The following is a 17,843-nucleotide window of genomic DNA, read 5'->3' on the forward strand; positions in this document are numbered from 1 at the left end:
TTAAACCAGATTGAAAAAAAAATGCTTCAAAAAGAACATTATAAAGACAGATTACAATAGCAGAATTTACAAACATTTTTTCTTTGTATCTTTAGAGATAATCTATATTTTTGTCAACGGTTTATGGGCGTTTGGCCCGGTTCCATGACAAAGCGGACGGGGGACCCAAGGGCCCACATCCCGGGAAAAGGGAAAAAGGGTAAGGAGATGGCCCTGAGAGCAAAGAACAGCGGCAACAATCTGAGGAGAAACAAACTAATTTACTAAATAAGATATTGGAATGCAAAACAACACACTATAATACAATATAATTACAATTTAAGCTGATAAATCCAATGCAGAGAGAGAGAATGTCCCAAAATCAAGGTAGGCCTTACTCTACTACCGACGATAAGACAGCTGGAGAGTGAGGTACTGCCAAGATGAGAGACGGGCGGAAAAAGGGACGAGGTCTCGTGATCTGCAAGTTTTTATACTGCGAGCTTTTATCTTTTCCCTCCGGCTGGAAAATGGTAACAGAGGAGCAAAGTACCATGGGGAATGTAGTAGTCCTTCTCTTCTGAGAACCAGGTACATTCACTACATGATGTTATGATGTGGAGTACCAATAACCGAAAATCATAAAACCATGATAATTTTTCACAAATGCACCTTCTGTAAGAAATGGTACAGCAGTACAGCAAAAGATAACCAAAAGCAAGCTTTTTGAAAAGACCTCTAATTTCAGCCATAATGGATTGCTAAGTAGTGACCATTGCAAAAATAGGTCTTCAAGTTCACTATTCCATGTTCACCGCTAACACAGCTTCAGGAAACTGTTTCTAGAATTATACAACTGGGTTTGGTCCCTGTTAGATTACTTGGGTGCAGTTTATTTACAGATAATGTATTGCCAATGAACTTTTCTAAGACATGTACTATCAAAGCAAGATAACAGGCCTGGACTTCATAGAATCACAGAATGGTTTGTGTTGGAAGGGACCTTTAAGATCATCTAGTAAGTAAAAGTAAGCAAATCTTATCAAGGTAAAAGTAAGCAAAAGTAAGCAAAGTAAGAGAGCAGAGTAGAGGGGCAGAATCACCTCCCTCGACCTGCTGGTCACTCTTCTCTTGCTGCAACCCAGGATACAGTTGGCCTTCTGGGCTGCAAATGCACATTGCTGGCTTATGTTGAGTCTTTCATCAACTAGCATCCCCAAATCCTTCTCCCCAGGGCTGCTCTCAAGCCATTCTCTCCCCAACCACAGGATTTAACAAGAGAAATGTTTGAACAAACATGATAAATTTCAATGATGAATTTATAAGTTTGGTAGATGAGGGCAGAGCAGTGGATATAATCAGCAGTAACTTTAGTAAGGCTTTTGATGGTCTCCCATAACATCGTCAGAGAGAAGATGTTGTAAGGGCGGGGTGAGCAGATAGTGAAATGGACTGAAAACTGGCTGAACAGGTAGGATTGAAGGGTGATGATCAGTGGCACAAAGTCTAGACCAGTACCTAACACTGTAACTCAGTGATCATTACTGGGTCAAATCCTGTTTGGTATATTTATTAATTAATTCCATGATGGGACAGAATGTACCCTTAAGAAGTCTGCTGATGGTACAAGTGTAAGGGAAGTTGCTGATATTCCAGAAGTTTGAGCAACTGTCAAGAAGGAATTTGACAGGCTGGAGAAATTGTCTGACAGGAACATCATGAAGTTTGACAAAAAGAAGGGCTAGGTCCTGTAGCTGGGGTGGAATAACTTCAAGCAAATGGGATATACACTGTGAGTTTACCATCGGTTAAATAGTACTGCCAAAAAGGCCCTACTGAGCACCAAACTGAACATGAGGTAGACATGTACCTCAGAGACAAAACAAACAAACAAACAAAAAACTGAAAAAAAAACAACAGCAAATTGAAGCAGGTGGCCTTTCACAACACTATAAGAAGCAACTGAAGGAGCCAAAAAGCCTGGAGAAATCCTGGAGTGTGAGGTGGAGGATTGGTGGCCTAATAAATATAGGTAAATAAATGAAAGGAGGATGCAGAGCAGATGGAGCTGTGCTCTTTTCAGTGGTGCCCCTTGTTAGGAAAAGAGGGAGTGGGCAAAAATGGGAATACAAGAGGTGAAGTATGAACATCAGGGAAGATTTTCTTACTCTGTGGCAAACTGAGCACTGCATACATTGCTGAGAGAGGTTGCGATGTCTCTGCTTGACACAGATGACCTCCATAGATCTCTTCCAATTTCAACAATTCTGCGATTGCAGTAGTTACGATAGATTGATTGATCATCAACATGTTATTTATGCCATGTGAACCTTGATCAACATTCCTAAATCTAAGCTCCTTGAGTGGCTAACACCAAGCAGACGAATAATATATCTCAGTATGAAAATAAACCTTTGTCCTCCCAGTCACTCTGAATTGTAGAACCTAAGAACTCATAAGATAGGTCTATTAAAAGGCCTACCAAAGCATCTCACTTTAACAAGAAAGGCTGCATATTAAATAAACACATTTTACTCTGATATATCATTTTACTTTCTTTCAATTGACAAGAATAGCAAGAAGTTAAGAAGTTGTGTATGGCAGTGTCATTTGGAAAACATACTTGCCGTTTCTTGATACTTCTATGAAATAATAGTGGTTAAGAAAGTATGTTTAGCACTGAGTAATTCTATGATTGTTTTCGTTTACTTTGAACTATTTGTATTTCAAATAGAAATTGTTTGGTTTTGCTGTTGTTGTTTGTTTGTTTGTTTTTCAGCAAAGCTTGAACATAAAAAGGAGGAGAGACTTAAAGCAGCATTAAATTTAGACATAAACCAATAATCAAATTTTTAGGGGGATTGTAAAAAATATTTTGTCATCTTCTGCCAAATACTATAAAAAACAAGAACAATTTGCTTAGGACCAGTAAGTTTTGTTCATTAATCTCAGGACTACTGTGTAAGGTATTTTAGACCAGCACAAATTATACTTTTTGCTTCTCCTATTTAGTTTAGGACCCACAATATTCTGAGCAATGTTTCCTTCACAGAATCAAACAAACAATTCTACATTTAAAACCTGCAACTGGGAAGGAAGTAAACTATTTGTTGTGAGAGTTGCAGTATGCAAAAATTCAAATTATTGGAGGTGGCAAAGCAGAAAATCACCCCACTTGCACGAGATTAAAGCAAGAGAAGAAAGGAAGGGAAGAGAGAGGAAAAGGAAATAGGAAGAGGTAGGCGAAGGGAAAGTGGAAGAAGAAGGGATTATGACAGTCTAAATTTTAGCCTTGCTTTTGAATGAGGAGTCTTGGCTATTATGAAAATCCCTTGAAGTAGAATCTTTGTGTATCTGGCTCACAAATTGTTCAAAAGTAAAGCCTAGTGAAACGTTCTATAAAATGTTTTCCCACAGTGTTAACAATACAAAAGGTTTCATCAGGTCTCTGAACAGCAGAATTGATTCATAAAATAAAGATTTTTGTCAAGTGGGGACAAATTCAATATTCTCTAGGCATTGCAGCTGAGAATATGTTTTGGAAGAGAAACATCTAAAGTGTTTCTGAAGAACAGTTGATTTATATACCACCATAAATGTTCTAATATTTGTTTACCTATTATCCGGTAAACAGTCAATCAAATTACTTTCAATTTAGTATTTGGATTGAGATCAGATTTAGAAGAGAATGAAATTAATACTAATTGTTGATTTTTCAGCAATTACAATGGTAGAACGGAAATATATTTTAGCAGCCTCTGCAGATTTTCTAAAACAGTTTATGAGATCAAAGAATTCCTATTAACAATACTAAAGTCTCACTACACATATGCCTCTGTATTTTTTTATAACATTACAAATGATAATTTTTGTTTGTTTTGCTTTGTTTTGCTTTTGACTTTGGTTGTTGTGGTGGCTTGTTTATCTTATATTCACATATTATTCTGTATCTGAGTGTACCAACGGGGAAAAAATAACAATAATAATAAAAAAATATGTCTATTTGTATATCTACCTGTTAAGGAAAAAAAAATCCATATTGATAAAATAATAAAAATTAAGAATTTCTACTTCAGCACAAGAAATCGTGAGTATTGTAACAACATTCCAAACTTTCTTTCAGTCAGAAGTAGTTCATTACTGTTTGATTACATTCATTAGTACTAATAACATTGGAAATCCCATAAACAAACGCAGTAATTAAGAAAAATGGGCTTACAGTAAGACGATTTAAACATTTTAGTGTTTAGAGAAAGATTAAGAGCGAAATTTTTTTTTGTTGTTGTTATAAATAAGCAGTAAAACAAATTTACTGTTTGGTTGGTTGGTTTTTTTTGTTGTTGTTTTTTTACTTTTTGTTTCTTTGTTGAAATAACCTCTTTCAATTAAAAGTCTTGAAGTATCCCAGAGATATATGTTAAATATAATGCTCATTTTTAGTGAACTGAGAGCAAGATTTTGTGCATGCCATTTTATCCAACTTAGCTCACTCCATTAACTGAATTTGAATGCTTATTTTTTATACTTTGAATGTACAAACATTGTTACTTGTAAGTAAAAAAAATAATCAGGTTGAAGCTCAAATACCCAGCCTCCTGCTGGTTGTACTTTCTACTGAAAATATTGATGTAAGATTTTACTTTCTAATGAAAATTTGCAAAAATTGCTAATGTTTGTAAAGTTTGGAAAGAAAGTTTGAAAATTCTAGGCAAATTATTTATTATAGTAGACAAATACGCAGATCTTGGTTTTTTTTTGGAGAAGGAAAAAAGTAAACAAACATGAAGGAAGGAATCAAAACCTGAAAAACACATAGATGACTTTAATTCTCATAAACAATATGCTCACTAATCCTGACAATTAACCATATATTTTTTTACCCTTCAATAAACCTAATCAGTCAGGTACTAGAGAAATGCAAGCAAGAATAAACTATTTTCTGTTTTCACTGGAACTCTTACTACAAAATGGCTGCAATTTTCTTCCTCCTGGTGTCTATGTTATTCATGCAGGATAACATATCAACATTAATGAGTTTATTAGTATATAATTAGTTTAAAATTCTCAGTTTTTTTTTTTTTTTTTGATCTTGCTATTCATCAGCATTGAAAGGACAACTAATTTCTGAGTTGATTGGATTAGAAACACAACAACTGGGTAAACAGTTCCCAGTGAATCTTCTCCCCTCTTTCTTCCAATATTGTAATTGTTTAAAACTATTATTATTTTTAATGCACTAGCCTGAGGATCTTCATCAGTTTTGTCTGCTTGCTTACTCACCACTGATTCTATTTGAAAGATAAGCAAAATTCATGGATATGTGTTTGTAAAGTTTAATAGATTTTTGGCTCTCTGGGATAGAAAATAGAGAGACAAAAAAATTAAGAACTTTAGGAAAATGTTTCATGTTTTCATCTTGTTAGAGACATAATTTCTGTATGATTAAATAAGATGGTTTTCAAATGGAATTATTTTCTATGAAAATAAACATGTTTACATGTTCAAAAATGTTTGTCTCTTAATTTCTTCTATCCAAAGCCACAAGCAAAGAAAAATTCCTATTATGCATAAAGCTGTTACATCTTAGTATTTCATTATCCACTGCCTTCCCGCTCATGAGTCTGGCCTTCTCAGCCCATAGCAAAAAAAAAACAAAGATAGGACATGATGATAATTTACTGTCATCTAGATTGCAAAATAAGTTTGAGAAAAGATTTTGAAAAGCTTTAAGGTACTGAAAAGGTTATTGATAATAAAAAAAAAATCTATGTGTCTGTAGATATGAGTGTAACTGACAGCACCTGCACTGAAAAAATAACCCTCAAATAAAAGATGACAACATATTCCAGTATTTGAAATCTCTGAGTCTTAAATACCGTGGGAACAGCTAGTAGATGGATCAACTTAGTAGATGGATCTGAGATTTCAGAAATTAAACTGTGGTCTGTTTTCTTCTTCTCCACTCTGGGAATTGCTATTAACATTAATTGAAGCTGCACAGACAGATCAGAGTGAGAGGAGACCTCATGCTGCAGAAAACAAAATGTTCTGACATGAGGAGAGGGAGGGGAAGAAAATCCTTTCTAATAACATTAGGAGCCCATTACAAATTAGAAATTACAGACCAGCTGTTTTAAATTGATTTTGCAGAACAGCAGCAGCATTCATACTAGATAGGATGCAGATTATAAACGTTAGCACTCATTTTTTCAAGTGACGGTCTGAGTGCCATTACTGAAAAGAATGATTAGTCTAATGTTCACTTATGCGAAGCAATGTTCACATATGTGAACATTAGAACCTTAGCTAAATATAACTTTTTTTAGGGGTGAATTTTGTTATTGTTGTTGTTGTTTTGTTTTTTTTTTTAATTTTAATCCCTTCTTTCCTTATCTTGTTAACGTAAGGGGAGAAAAAGACTTTCTAGAATTCTTTTTAGTGCCTGTTAGCTTTACTTTTCTGCATTGTTTCTGTAAAACTATGTCCTTCCCCTTCCTCTGTGTTTCATAGTTAAGTTTTAGTGGCTGATACGGGATATTCCATATACCTATGTCCTCAATAATCTGTTTCATCTGTTTCTTTCCCCAAAATAGGTAGACATGTACATCAGTGGGGAAAATGAATAACTTAATTTCTCTTTTCTTAACAATAGTAAGGATGATCATGTCGTTGATTTTTGTCTTGGTACACCTTCAATTTCTGTCTTTAGATGCCATTATGCTTTCACTGTTCTTTCTTTCCTATAGTACTCTAATAAGCAAAATCTGCAAATGGGTTGACAATAAAGCATGATCAAAACATAAGGTTTGATTGATTCAGTCGATACAGGGCAAGACAAATTGCTTTGCACTGACAGAAATTCTTAAAGCATCTGGTTCCTTGAAAGAATTGAAATGCATTACTCTATGTGATCCTATTGAAACTGAGGCTTTCTGGGAGAAGTAGCTGTGCACTGTTTCACAAATAAATGCCCATGAACTTACCATTTCAACTTGCTTCTGCCTCAAAAAATACTAATCAGATGAAAGGAGAACTATATAAACACTTAAAGACCTCCTCAAACAGCTATTGTATGTATCTCAAAGTGTCTTGAACTGCCCTCCAGTTGCTAACATTGGTAACAAGGGCCAAGGACAAAGACAGCAAAAATTAATGTACTTCGGTAAAGTCTGGGAATAAAATCAGTTATCAGCATTTGATGGTCTAATTAGTACTAATTTAATTTTATTTTTTAGAAATTCTGATATCCTTTTAACTTTTTAAGTGATCTGTCCTGTTTAACTACACAGTTGAATCACTATGAGAAGTTAAAATTTAAATCTAAAGTTATATAAAACATAATAAGTTTTAAAAATAAATTACTGTTTTCTGTACAATATTCTCCTCCCTTTTTATTTTGTTATGTTGGTTGCTATAAAGATACATTTTAATCATAAATGCAAATATCATTTTGCATGACAAATCTATTTTTTGAAAAAAAGGCAAATTATTAATATAGAAGGGTCCATAGATGCATTATTGTAAAAGTATTCGAGAAGATCTCATTGGATTCACCTGTAATATTTCTTGCTATTCTGCTATAGTCTATTACAGAGAAAGCATGCCTACTGCCAGCCTTGTGTATGTTTGCAGACAGCTAAGAATTTACAGAATGGTAAAGTAATGAGGTCAGAACACCAGGGAATCACCTTTCTTAGTTTTCACACAATTGAAGAGTATTCTTTTTTCAACAAAATTTGGATTTGTACCCCAGCATCCAGGAGAAAGCATAAGTAGCATACAATATTATGTACATACATCGTTGAGACTGAGAAGCACTGTCTTCCTTTTACTCCTGTGGTGGCTGAGTAAGTCCATCTTACAGGCTTTGCATCTCCTTCTCTCCACAGAAGACACAGTAACTCAGATTCTTACAACAGATACCTGAAAAACTCTTCCTAACTTGTAATAAATAAAAATATTTTGGATGCGAATCATCATCTAAAAGGATCTGTTCACTGAGACAGTCTTTTGTCTAATTTTGCATGAAAAAGCTAATACCTTTTTGGACACTGTTGGCCAAAATTCCTTATGAATAATCTCTGTTCAGGTACTTACCCCACTTCTTACATATCCCATAAGTAGTTTTCATAAATGCTTTCCTAAATATTTTTCTCACTATTCAGAGATTGTGCATGGAGATTCAGATTGTCTTAGCCTTGTGTCAAAACAAGTAAGCACAAATACGGGGTGAGAATAGCTCATAGGTGAAGTTTTTCTACTCTTTCTTATTAAGCAAACAAAAAAACATAACAGAAAACAAAGAAACAGACAAATAAAAACCCACAAAACCTCCCCTTTAATAGGGGGTAAATCTTGTAAATGAGAACTGCCTTATATAAAATAGTCCATACATTTGATGATATTAGAAGACAAGAATAGAACAAATAATATTATACTTCCTTTGAATATTCTCTCAAGCTTGATCAGTTTTCAGCTCACAAGTGTTTAAGTATATATTTATTTATTCATCTTTCATCTTCTAAAATGTTGCAGTTTTCTTTGAAAAGATGGGTAAAATTTCTGTAACCAGTGCAAACTATCATACATTCTACTTCTGGGCTCTCTACTGAGTGAAGTAGTTAGATTTCTTCCTGTCATTATTCCATCTGTTAGTTTAACATGATGCCCTTACACAGTACCATAGAATCACTGAATGGTAAAATGACTTGTGTTGCAAGGGACTTTAGAAATCTAGTTCCAACTGCCTACCATGAGCAGTTTTCCCATCCATTAGATCAGGCTGTCCTGGGCCCCATCCAACTTGGCCTTGAATGCCTCAAGGCACTGGGCATCCACAGCTTCTCTGGGCAGCATGTTCCAGTGCCTTTAGTTCCTTCCCTTTAGTTCAAAACCCTAGTTCCATCACTGTGAAACTGTGTAAAAAGTTGGCCTTCCTCCTGTTTATAAGTTCTCCTCAAGTAACAGAAGGATGCAATAAGTTCTCCCCAGAGACATCATCTTGAACTCAAAGTCAGTGTATGATATCAAACATGTAATTCATAATTTCTACCTGTTCTATGGATCACATTTTGTTGAACAAGCATGAAAACACCTGTGGTTTTGTAGTATCCATTAAGCCTTAATTCTCCTCTGCTGTATTATGTGCACAGATGCACACCAAATGGATCAAGGTTTGCAAAGTATTTAAAAATCTATATTAAATGTTGTAACTGTGGGCCTACCAGAGTAATTAAAAGACCACTTGTGGTAAAGCATATTACTTCATGTTTCACCAGAAAGGCAATAAGCACACTCTGGAGATGCCTAAATAGCCTTTGTCATCCAAAATTAGACGAAAACAGCTAGAGATTCAATCTACATTTTTCTAAAATTGCCGTGGATTTACTGACAATAATATATATCAATTAAATGTAATATTACATAAGTCAACAGCAAATGAACCAGATACAAAGTATTTTAATAAAGTAAGCTTCCTGTTTTGTTTAACAGAAAATCCTAGTGTGCTGGTTGAAAACATAACAGCAGTGTGTGACAGTGTGCTCCCTCCTTTCCCTACTCTGTCTATCCTGACCATTTCACCATCAGCCATTCTTGACTGAAGGGCAACCTATTTGCTTTCTAGCGCAAGCTAGCTGATGAAAAAACCAACACCATGCTCAGCAGCTGAGGACTTTTATTTTTATTTTCCTGTTGAGCCACCATTAATTTAACCAGAATGCTGAACACTGTATTAAGCTAGATTTTGGAGAAAATAACATCTAGCTTAAAGCCATGCTTGGTACCCAATATGAGTCAATCATCTTATCCCATAAATAGTAAACAGATAAAAGCCTTTTGAGCTGTCCTGTACAACAGTGGGATGTACGGCAGGATCTCCCCTTGAATAGAGTTGCCCTTTGAGTTTATGCCTGCTGCAGAGATTCTTTACAACAGCTAAAGTGAATTTTTTATGCCTTGATGACAAGAGACTTCTTGCTGATACAGATACTCTATGAGAGAATAATAGCTTGCTAAGATTTGTAAGCTTTGTAAGATTATGTCTTAGATTGATTATGCACTTTTAGTCCCTCAGATAATAAACCATTGACCAAATCTGGGACTATGAATGGATTCAGCTGCACCTAGGTTCCTTACCTATGCGGTTCAAGAAGTCTAGAAAGTAAGAGGATCCACTCTGAAACTCATGAATCAACTGGAGTGTCTTCTAGTTGATTGTGCTTAACCCTATGCTCTGTGCAGTAAATAATCAAGTGTACCTTGTCATCCTAAACCTTGCAAAGTCACTGTCTTATTTAAAATTAAGCTTTGCTAAATCACTATTTTATATCAATAAATACATTGATGTTTCTCTCTTATGAATGTATAGTTCCGATAATGACAAAATGGAACATAGAAATTTTATTTTCCTGTTGAATTCAAACAAGACTAAAATGCTTGAATACTAAAGAGAATTAAAACTTAATACTAACTGAAAATATGTATATTTAAAACATATATTAATTGAAAGTATGTGTTGCTATTTAAAATGCGGTGATGCTTATTAAGAAAATGACTAAGGGACTCTGTAAATTAGGAAAACTAAGGGTCTCATTTATATCACTAAAATAATGTGAAATGATTATTTTTTTTTTTCTTTATTTTTGGAAGAATGCTGCTGTCACAGGCCCAGACCAGTGACATAAAACAAGCTATGTTACTTTTGTCACCGAACAGCCAGCAAAGGTGCTCTTACATTGAGGTGATTTTTTTTTAAGGTATTTACCCTAGGCAGATTGGTTCATCAGTACTTGCCTGGAATTCTTCAGTTATGCTTGTTTTAAAAAGTCTAACTGTTATGCATTGTTTTATTCCAGTACAACCAAAAAATCCAGTACAACCAAGAAACTAACAAAGCTACACTGTGAATTTTACGTGTTTTCTCCCTCCATCTTTTATTATACTAGTCTTTTCTCCCTTATACTAGTCTGGTCTCTGTTTTTTTACAATGACAGTTAAATTGTAACATGTTTTTCTAATAGAATTTGTATTTATTTTATTTTATTTTATTTTGGTAAAGCACCATCAAACATATGTGTAACATAACGTATCAAAAGACTATTCAATAGATGAGTAATACTTGGAAGTTAATTTACATTAATAGGGACAAAGATAAATTGTTGTTCAAAACAAAGATACTACAAGTTTCATTCCCTGTCTAGCACTGAGTAAAACAAGAATTTCTACAAAAATTACAAACTACAGTTCTTCAAAATAGTAACTGATGTAGAGGAATGGTTGATCTGAAATGAAGGTGAATCTTTAATAAATTTGACTACTTCACCCTAAACAATCCTAAATCTTTATTACTTAATTCGTATATTGTTTTCACATTTAATTGACATCTGAAAGCACAGAAATTTTCTGCATTTGTGTGTATTGGGAAATACTTGACAAAGAGAGGTTATTTTCAAAATAACTTTCTTTGAGAGAATATTTAGCTTATTAACGTTCTATGAAAATAACTGATATTTAAAGAAATATTTTTAATATTAATCTTGGACTTTTAAATAGCATGATCACAGAGCTTTAAATTAACAGTCATACATAAATTTTAAAATAAAAAGTAAAAAAAAAAGTACAACTGCAAACCTAAAAATCTTTCACTACCCTCCAAAAGATAAATAAATAAATAAATAAATAGATATGTATATAGTAAACTTACAGGATAAAACAGACCTTTTCCCTGGTATTCCACAGTAAGTTCACAAGCACAAAACAAAATCCAAAATCTACCTTTAAAGGATTAGATGAGAGAGTTACACAGCCTGTGCATCCAAAATATATTCTGTTTTATATGTAAATTCTTGCTGGACTTTTTGAATATCTGAGAAAGTCATGTGTGCTGAGTAATCTTTATACTGCAGCACATTTAGATAGTGCATATATTATGCTTGAAGTTTGACAATAGTATCTAATAAAGTGAAAAAAATTCTCAGTATCAAAGCTTATCTTAAACATGTAACAAGCATGTAGTGAATGAAATTTTCTCTTTGAACCAGTTTTCCATAGACAAATATTTTTACCCTTTTGTCTACCTATTGTAATTATTTATTTTAGAGAACTGCTAAAATAGCACCATCAAATAACATTTGCAGTATATTCCATATGTCCAGACTTTTGGACAAATGGCTTGACTACCATAAAATCCTAGCGCGGATCAAAATAGAGTGATATTCTTGGCAACACATTTTGGTAGGAGAAAGAAAAGAATGGCTATATAAAGACAAACTATTCCAAGTGAAAAATAGAGATAGATCTAATCTCCTGGAAGACCTGAAAATGTTTGGTTTATTTTATAAAGATTATATCTGACAAAAACAAACAAACAAGCAACCTTTGGCCTATAAAAATGCTTAGGTCTCCAGAAATCAGCAATGGTGTCATAGAACAAAACAATTTTTATGTAAAAAAACATCTTGAGTTGCTTGAGCTCAGCTTTCCTCTGTAGGAAAGTATTTTGTAGAACAATGAGTGTTTTTCATGCAGAAAATAATAAAAAAAGTCAAAACAATTAGCTTATTTCCAAATACTGTTAATGGGTATACATAGCAACACCAGGTGATCTAGCTCTGGGGAAAAAAAACAAAAAAACAAAACAAAACAAAAAAAAACCAGTTAAGGTAACATCAGAGGAACGCACCTAGTCATGTGGAAGAAATACAGCCTTCTTCTTCATAAAGATCTTTTACATTAACTATCATGCTCTCTTCCATATATTAGGATTTAATTAAAAAAAAATTGTAATTTTAGATATAGATGATTTATTTATTTATTTTACAAAAAGTTTTCCCATCTAAATGCAGTGCATTTTTGAAACAATCTCAGCATTAGAATAAAATTCCTAAGAAATACAATTCTGTGAAGGATTAATCTAGAGTGGCAATATGATTATAGCACATCTCCATTTTCTACTTTTCCATGCGCTGAATAATGTTAAAATTGGATAAACATAACAACTGTAAGTTTTACTAAATAAATATAGCACAGATATGTAATGCTTAAAACAAGCAGCATTTATGGAAAGTGTTAACATAAGTGAATGTATTTAAGAACATATTGAAATACATATGTTCTTACAGAGAAAGTGCTGAAAACTACATTAAGAAACCTAAAAGATTTGTTAATGGTAATTGGAAATTGAAGAATATAGCCAGAATAAGAAAATTTATTATCTGGGACCAGCATCATTAGAAAAGAAAAACAAAAGGATAAAAAAAATGATACTTGGATGTTATGAGTCTACACTATTTTGAGGGTTTGACTTGCAAATGAATAAAAGGAAGAAAAGGGTTTTGTGAAATTTGTTTTTGACATACCCAGTTTTATGATTTAACCTTCTCATCAGCAACCCTGTTTTCAAGATACCTTAACTTTAATTTGAGGAAAAGAAAAAATATATATATTTGCTTGAAGTAAGTTACAAATACATAAGTTTTTTTTTTTTTTTTCTTGCTTTTGTCTCCTGTTCTTGCCAATCTCTGACAAGGTACTTCATCAGACAATTCTGTGAACTGGATGAGATATGAAAAATAAAATGCATTTATTAGGCACTCAAACCATTAAAAAAGGAGAGGAACTGAGATGAAATTTCACAGCTACAACACATAACCAGCGATGCAAACATGATCGTGTTTGATTCTAGTACTGATTTTCATTTGATTATTATATATTGTAATATATATAAAGGATAACTTGTTTGTGATAATTAACTTACAGAAAATGTAATGTCACTATAGAGAGAATTATATCAGAAATGGTTATGCAACCTGCAAAATTATAAGAATTAGAAGAAGACTGCCAACCATTGTTGCAGATGCACTGCCTAGCAAAGGAATTGTGCTTGTAGCTCAGCAATGTAAAAAGCATCAAGATAACAGCTTTACTGAAAATTCGTCCACTTTCCCTGACTGTATAAAGGCAATTTATCCACATCTTACAGTTTAGTATATACTACATAATATGGACAGCAAAGCAATAGATCTGATCTTGATATTGTAGAACATACTAAATGCCTTACAGAGATTCTATTTTTGAAAGGTTGAGGCTTTTTTTTGTATTGCAATTCATTTAAATAACAACCGTATTATGTCATGGTCATTGTAACTCTAGAGCTCCAAATGCTGAGTAATAGAATCGCTAATTCATCAGACATAAAACCATACAACACTGATTTTTTTCCTTCAAATGCTATTTCCAAAGAGTTAGCAAAACTCCAAATAAAAACAAACATTGTAACTATTCTGCTATTAATTCTATTCCCTTGAACAATTTGTTAAAAACTGGATTAAAAATATTATGTTTATTATATTACTAATATTTAGAATGGGTGCTATTCAAACAGAATTACTGATTTCAGTTTATTACATTGCAAATATGGCTCACACTAAAGTTTGCAAGAACATTTTTTTCAATAACTTCAGGAGCCACAGAGATGTTGAGATTTTGTCTTCCACAGAGTACCCTGGTCTGTATTTCTGAATAAATGTTTTTCCTTTATTTGTACATAAATGTCTAATGTCATTTTACTACAGGGTTATGTTTGCCTAACATGAAGAATGAAGTTTAAAATAGTTCTGTGTGTTGATGTGAGGGTGGAGATTGTCTGATTTTTTGCACAAAAGCAAGAGTTACACATCATAAACTGCTGGCATTTGGGTGAAGCTCAACAGTTCAAAGATACATAATCACGTAGTATTCACTGACTGTGATCATGGCAAATATATTTAGGCAGATAATAAAATGATATTTGTTCATAACTATATTCCATAATAACAGTTTTCATAAAGCAACAAAATGAACAACCATTCTGAAAGGGTTTGGAGAATAAGTTAAGAAACAATAAAAACATATACATGCATATACGTTCTGAACAAATCCTATTTCAAACTGTAGTTAAGACAACATATAGTGCATTTGTATCTGTGATCAGAGAGACATATAGGTTTTGAGGGTAAGTGGAAATTCTAGAGACAAGAAGAGAGAAGTGACAGACTGGAATTTGTGGTTTCCTCCAAATCCTTGACAGCCAAGGATGAATGTTTAATATCAGCTATATATAAATGCAAAGAACAGTAAAAATCATATCATAGAATGACCTGAATTCAAAGGGACCTTAATGATCATTGAGCTCCATCCCCCTGCCATGAGAAGTGTTGCCAGCCATTGGATCAGGCTCCCAGTGCCCCTTCCAACCCGGCCTTGAATGCCTCCAGTGCTGGGGCATCCACAACTTCTCTGGGTAATCTTCTCCAAGGGAAAGATGCCCAGCTCCCTCCACCTTTCTTAAAAGGAGGGGTGCTCCAGCCCTCTGATCCTCTGACCATCTTTGCAATCCTCCTCTGAACAACATGAGCTTCACACCTTTCTTGTACTGGGGGTCCAAGGCCTGGATGCTGTAACCTACATGTGGCATTGAAGCACAGTGGAGGACACGGGATGGAATTAGTTTATTAGTTGCAAATAATAGTTGCTAAATAGTAATAAGTTTTATTGAAATGCATTCTTATATGTCTATTAGTTTTCCAGAAAGATATAGTAAAGCACTTTAAAATCACTTCTGGAAATTCATTTTCTATGCTAATAACAGCATGTAACTGACATTTGATTGTGAACTTTAAAAAAAAAGAAGAGATTTGTCAGGGATAGTTTAAATTTCCCAGCTAGTTTAAATTCCAAAAAGCTGTATGTAACAGGAAATATCACACAATCTCCAAAATTAGCCAGAAATTTTGAGTGAAACTAAAATGGTAGATAAAATCTCAATTAAAGTAATAATAATAAAATCTAGATTACGTAAAATAAATAAAGAGGTAGAAAATATTTAAATGAGAGAATGATTTTAATAATTAATAATGAGATAATTAAATTATAGAGACACTAAATTGTACTTTTAAGAGTTAAAAAAACATAGTTCTGACTATGAAAGAAAATTCACAGTGTATCAAAAAATTATCTGGAGTTTTATTCCTCTTAAACTTTCTGCTTATTATCAAAGAACTAAAAATAAAATTTTGACATTAAGTAAAACCAGACTATTTATTTCTTTGCATCTTCTCACATTGCAGTTTTTCTAACTGCAACTCTCATGAGACAAAAAGCAAGTCATTCACAGTAAAAATTATACAGTATCTGTAATTTTAGAAGATGCTAGTATGAAAAATATGCTCTTGAGAAACTTTTTAATATAATTCTTAAGTTCAACATAAGTGGTAAAAGGTGGTAGAGTGATAAAATATGTTCAAATAATTCTCACAGAAAGAATCCTTAAGGATAATCACTTTTTATATGGCTAAGACATTTGCAAGCCATCTGTTAAGTGCAAGAGTAATAGGTTGCTCTTCCAGTTTGTATCAGCAGTAATTCTAGAGCCAAAGAAGAAAAAAGATAGGCAAGCCTCACAAAATGCTAAAACTACATAAACTAAATAAAATATGAGTGTTTATAACATAGCACTGTCCCTCAAGTGCTATACTACCCAGCTTTAGTGACAAATCTTTCATTCCATCATCTACCAAAGAAAATGAGCATATGAAATATCTAATCTATAATTCTCTGACTTTGACTACTAAGACATATGCAGTTCATAAGATGAGCCCAGTAGGGATAGCATACTTCAAAATATTTCTGCAGAAATTTAGAGAAAAAGAATGAAGAATTTGAACCATGTTTAGCAAACAGAGTATGGTCTTGCTGAAAGAAACAGAAAGAAATCTTGACTGACTCCTTAGCAATGCTAATTCTCTCCAGTGTTAGAGAGCAGTAAGCAAAAATTCTACTGTTCCATAATAAAATAAAACAAAAAATAAATTAAAAAAAGAGTTTTGGCAAATATCCTTAAATCTCCCTGGTTCCTCTTGCTTTAGGAGCAGAAAACATAGACACTACTGCTGATTCCCAAGGAAATGATTTGAGTGGTTCTTCCAGTTTTGCATATGCATTTGTCTTCAGAACAAGGACAAAAGTGAACTGTTCAAGGTACATAATATGCATATAATCACAGTCATTATTTCATGACTGCCCAAAGTGAGTATTTCATGGTTTTGTTACTGATTAACCGTAATTAGTTAAATGTTGCTCTCTGAGGTAACTAAAAACAATGAACGCCCTCATTTCGTGGGATAGAAAAACATGCTTTAACAAAATGGGACACTTGTGATAGCACAAGAACAGTCAAACAAAACATTTCTTTGACTTCTTATGATAGCTGAAATCTCATAGTTCTCTGTGTTACTGCTTGCATAGCAATATTATTCTCCCTTCTACAGATCTCAAATTTAGGCATGCACGTACCTGACTGCAGGAGCACAGTTCCAAAGTGTTTTCCTCCTGTATGTCCCAATTATCTACTTGCATTTCAAGACTTCTGCAGTGAAATGTCTGATGTTTTTTTTGTTGTTGTTGTTTCTTTTTCTGCTTCTTCTTCTCAGCAAAATAATAGGGAAGGAAACACAGAGATCTGAATCCTACTAAGTGCCTAGCCTTTATTCAGGTTCTTTTAGGACTAGGCTGTTCAGCATCATCTTCAGGAGCAAAAATATGCACTGTTATCCAAATGAATTAGCTCAGTTGCGCTAGTTCTCACTTGGTTGCAGTGAAACCAGATGACAAGGTTTCAAATGTAACTTGTGTTATAAAAAAGCGTTGAAGAGATTTTCAGTCCCAAATGAGCTAACAAAACAATTTATTTCTGCCAATATTTTGCCCCAAATATGTGTTTTAGCATTAGAAATATTTCCTGCATATTAATATTTGTCTGAGCATGGGTTCAGTGTTCAAAAGAACAGACCAGATAAGGAATATTTTCTGTCAGCACTCAATATTAT

The sequence above is a fragment of the Numida meleagris genome, chromosome Z (genome assembly GCF_002078875.1).
Source record: "Numida meleagris isolate 19003 breed g44 Domestic line chromosome Z, NumMel1.0, whole genome shotgun sequence".
Taxonomy (NCBI): Eukaryota; Metazoa; Chordata; class Aves; order Galliformes; family Numididae; genus Numida; species Numida meleagris.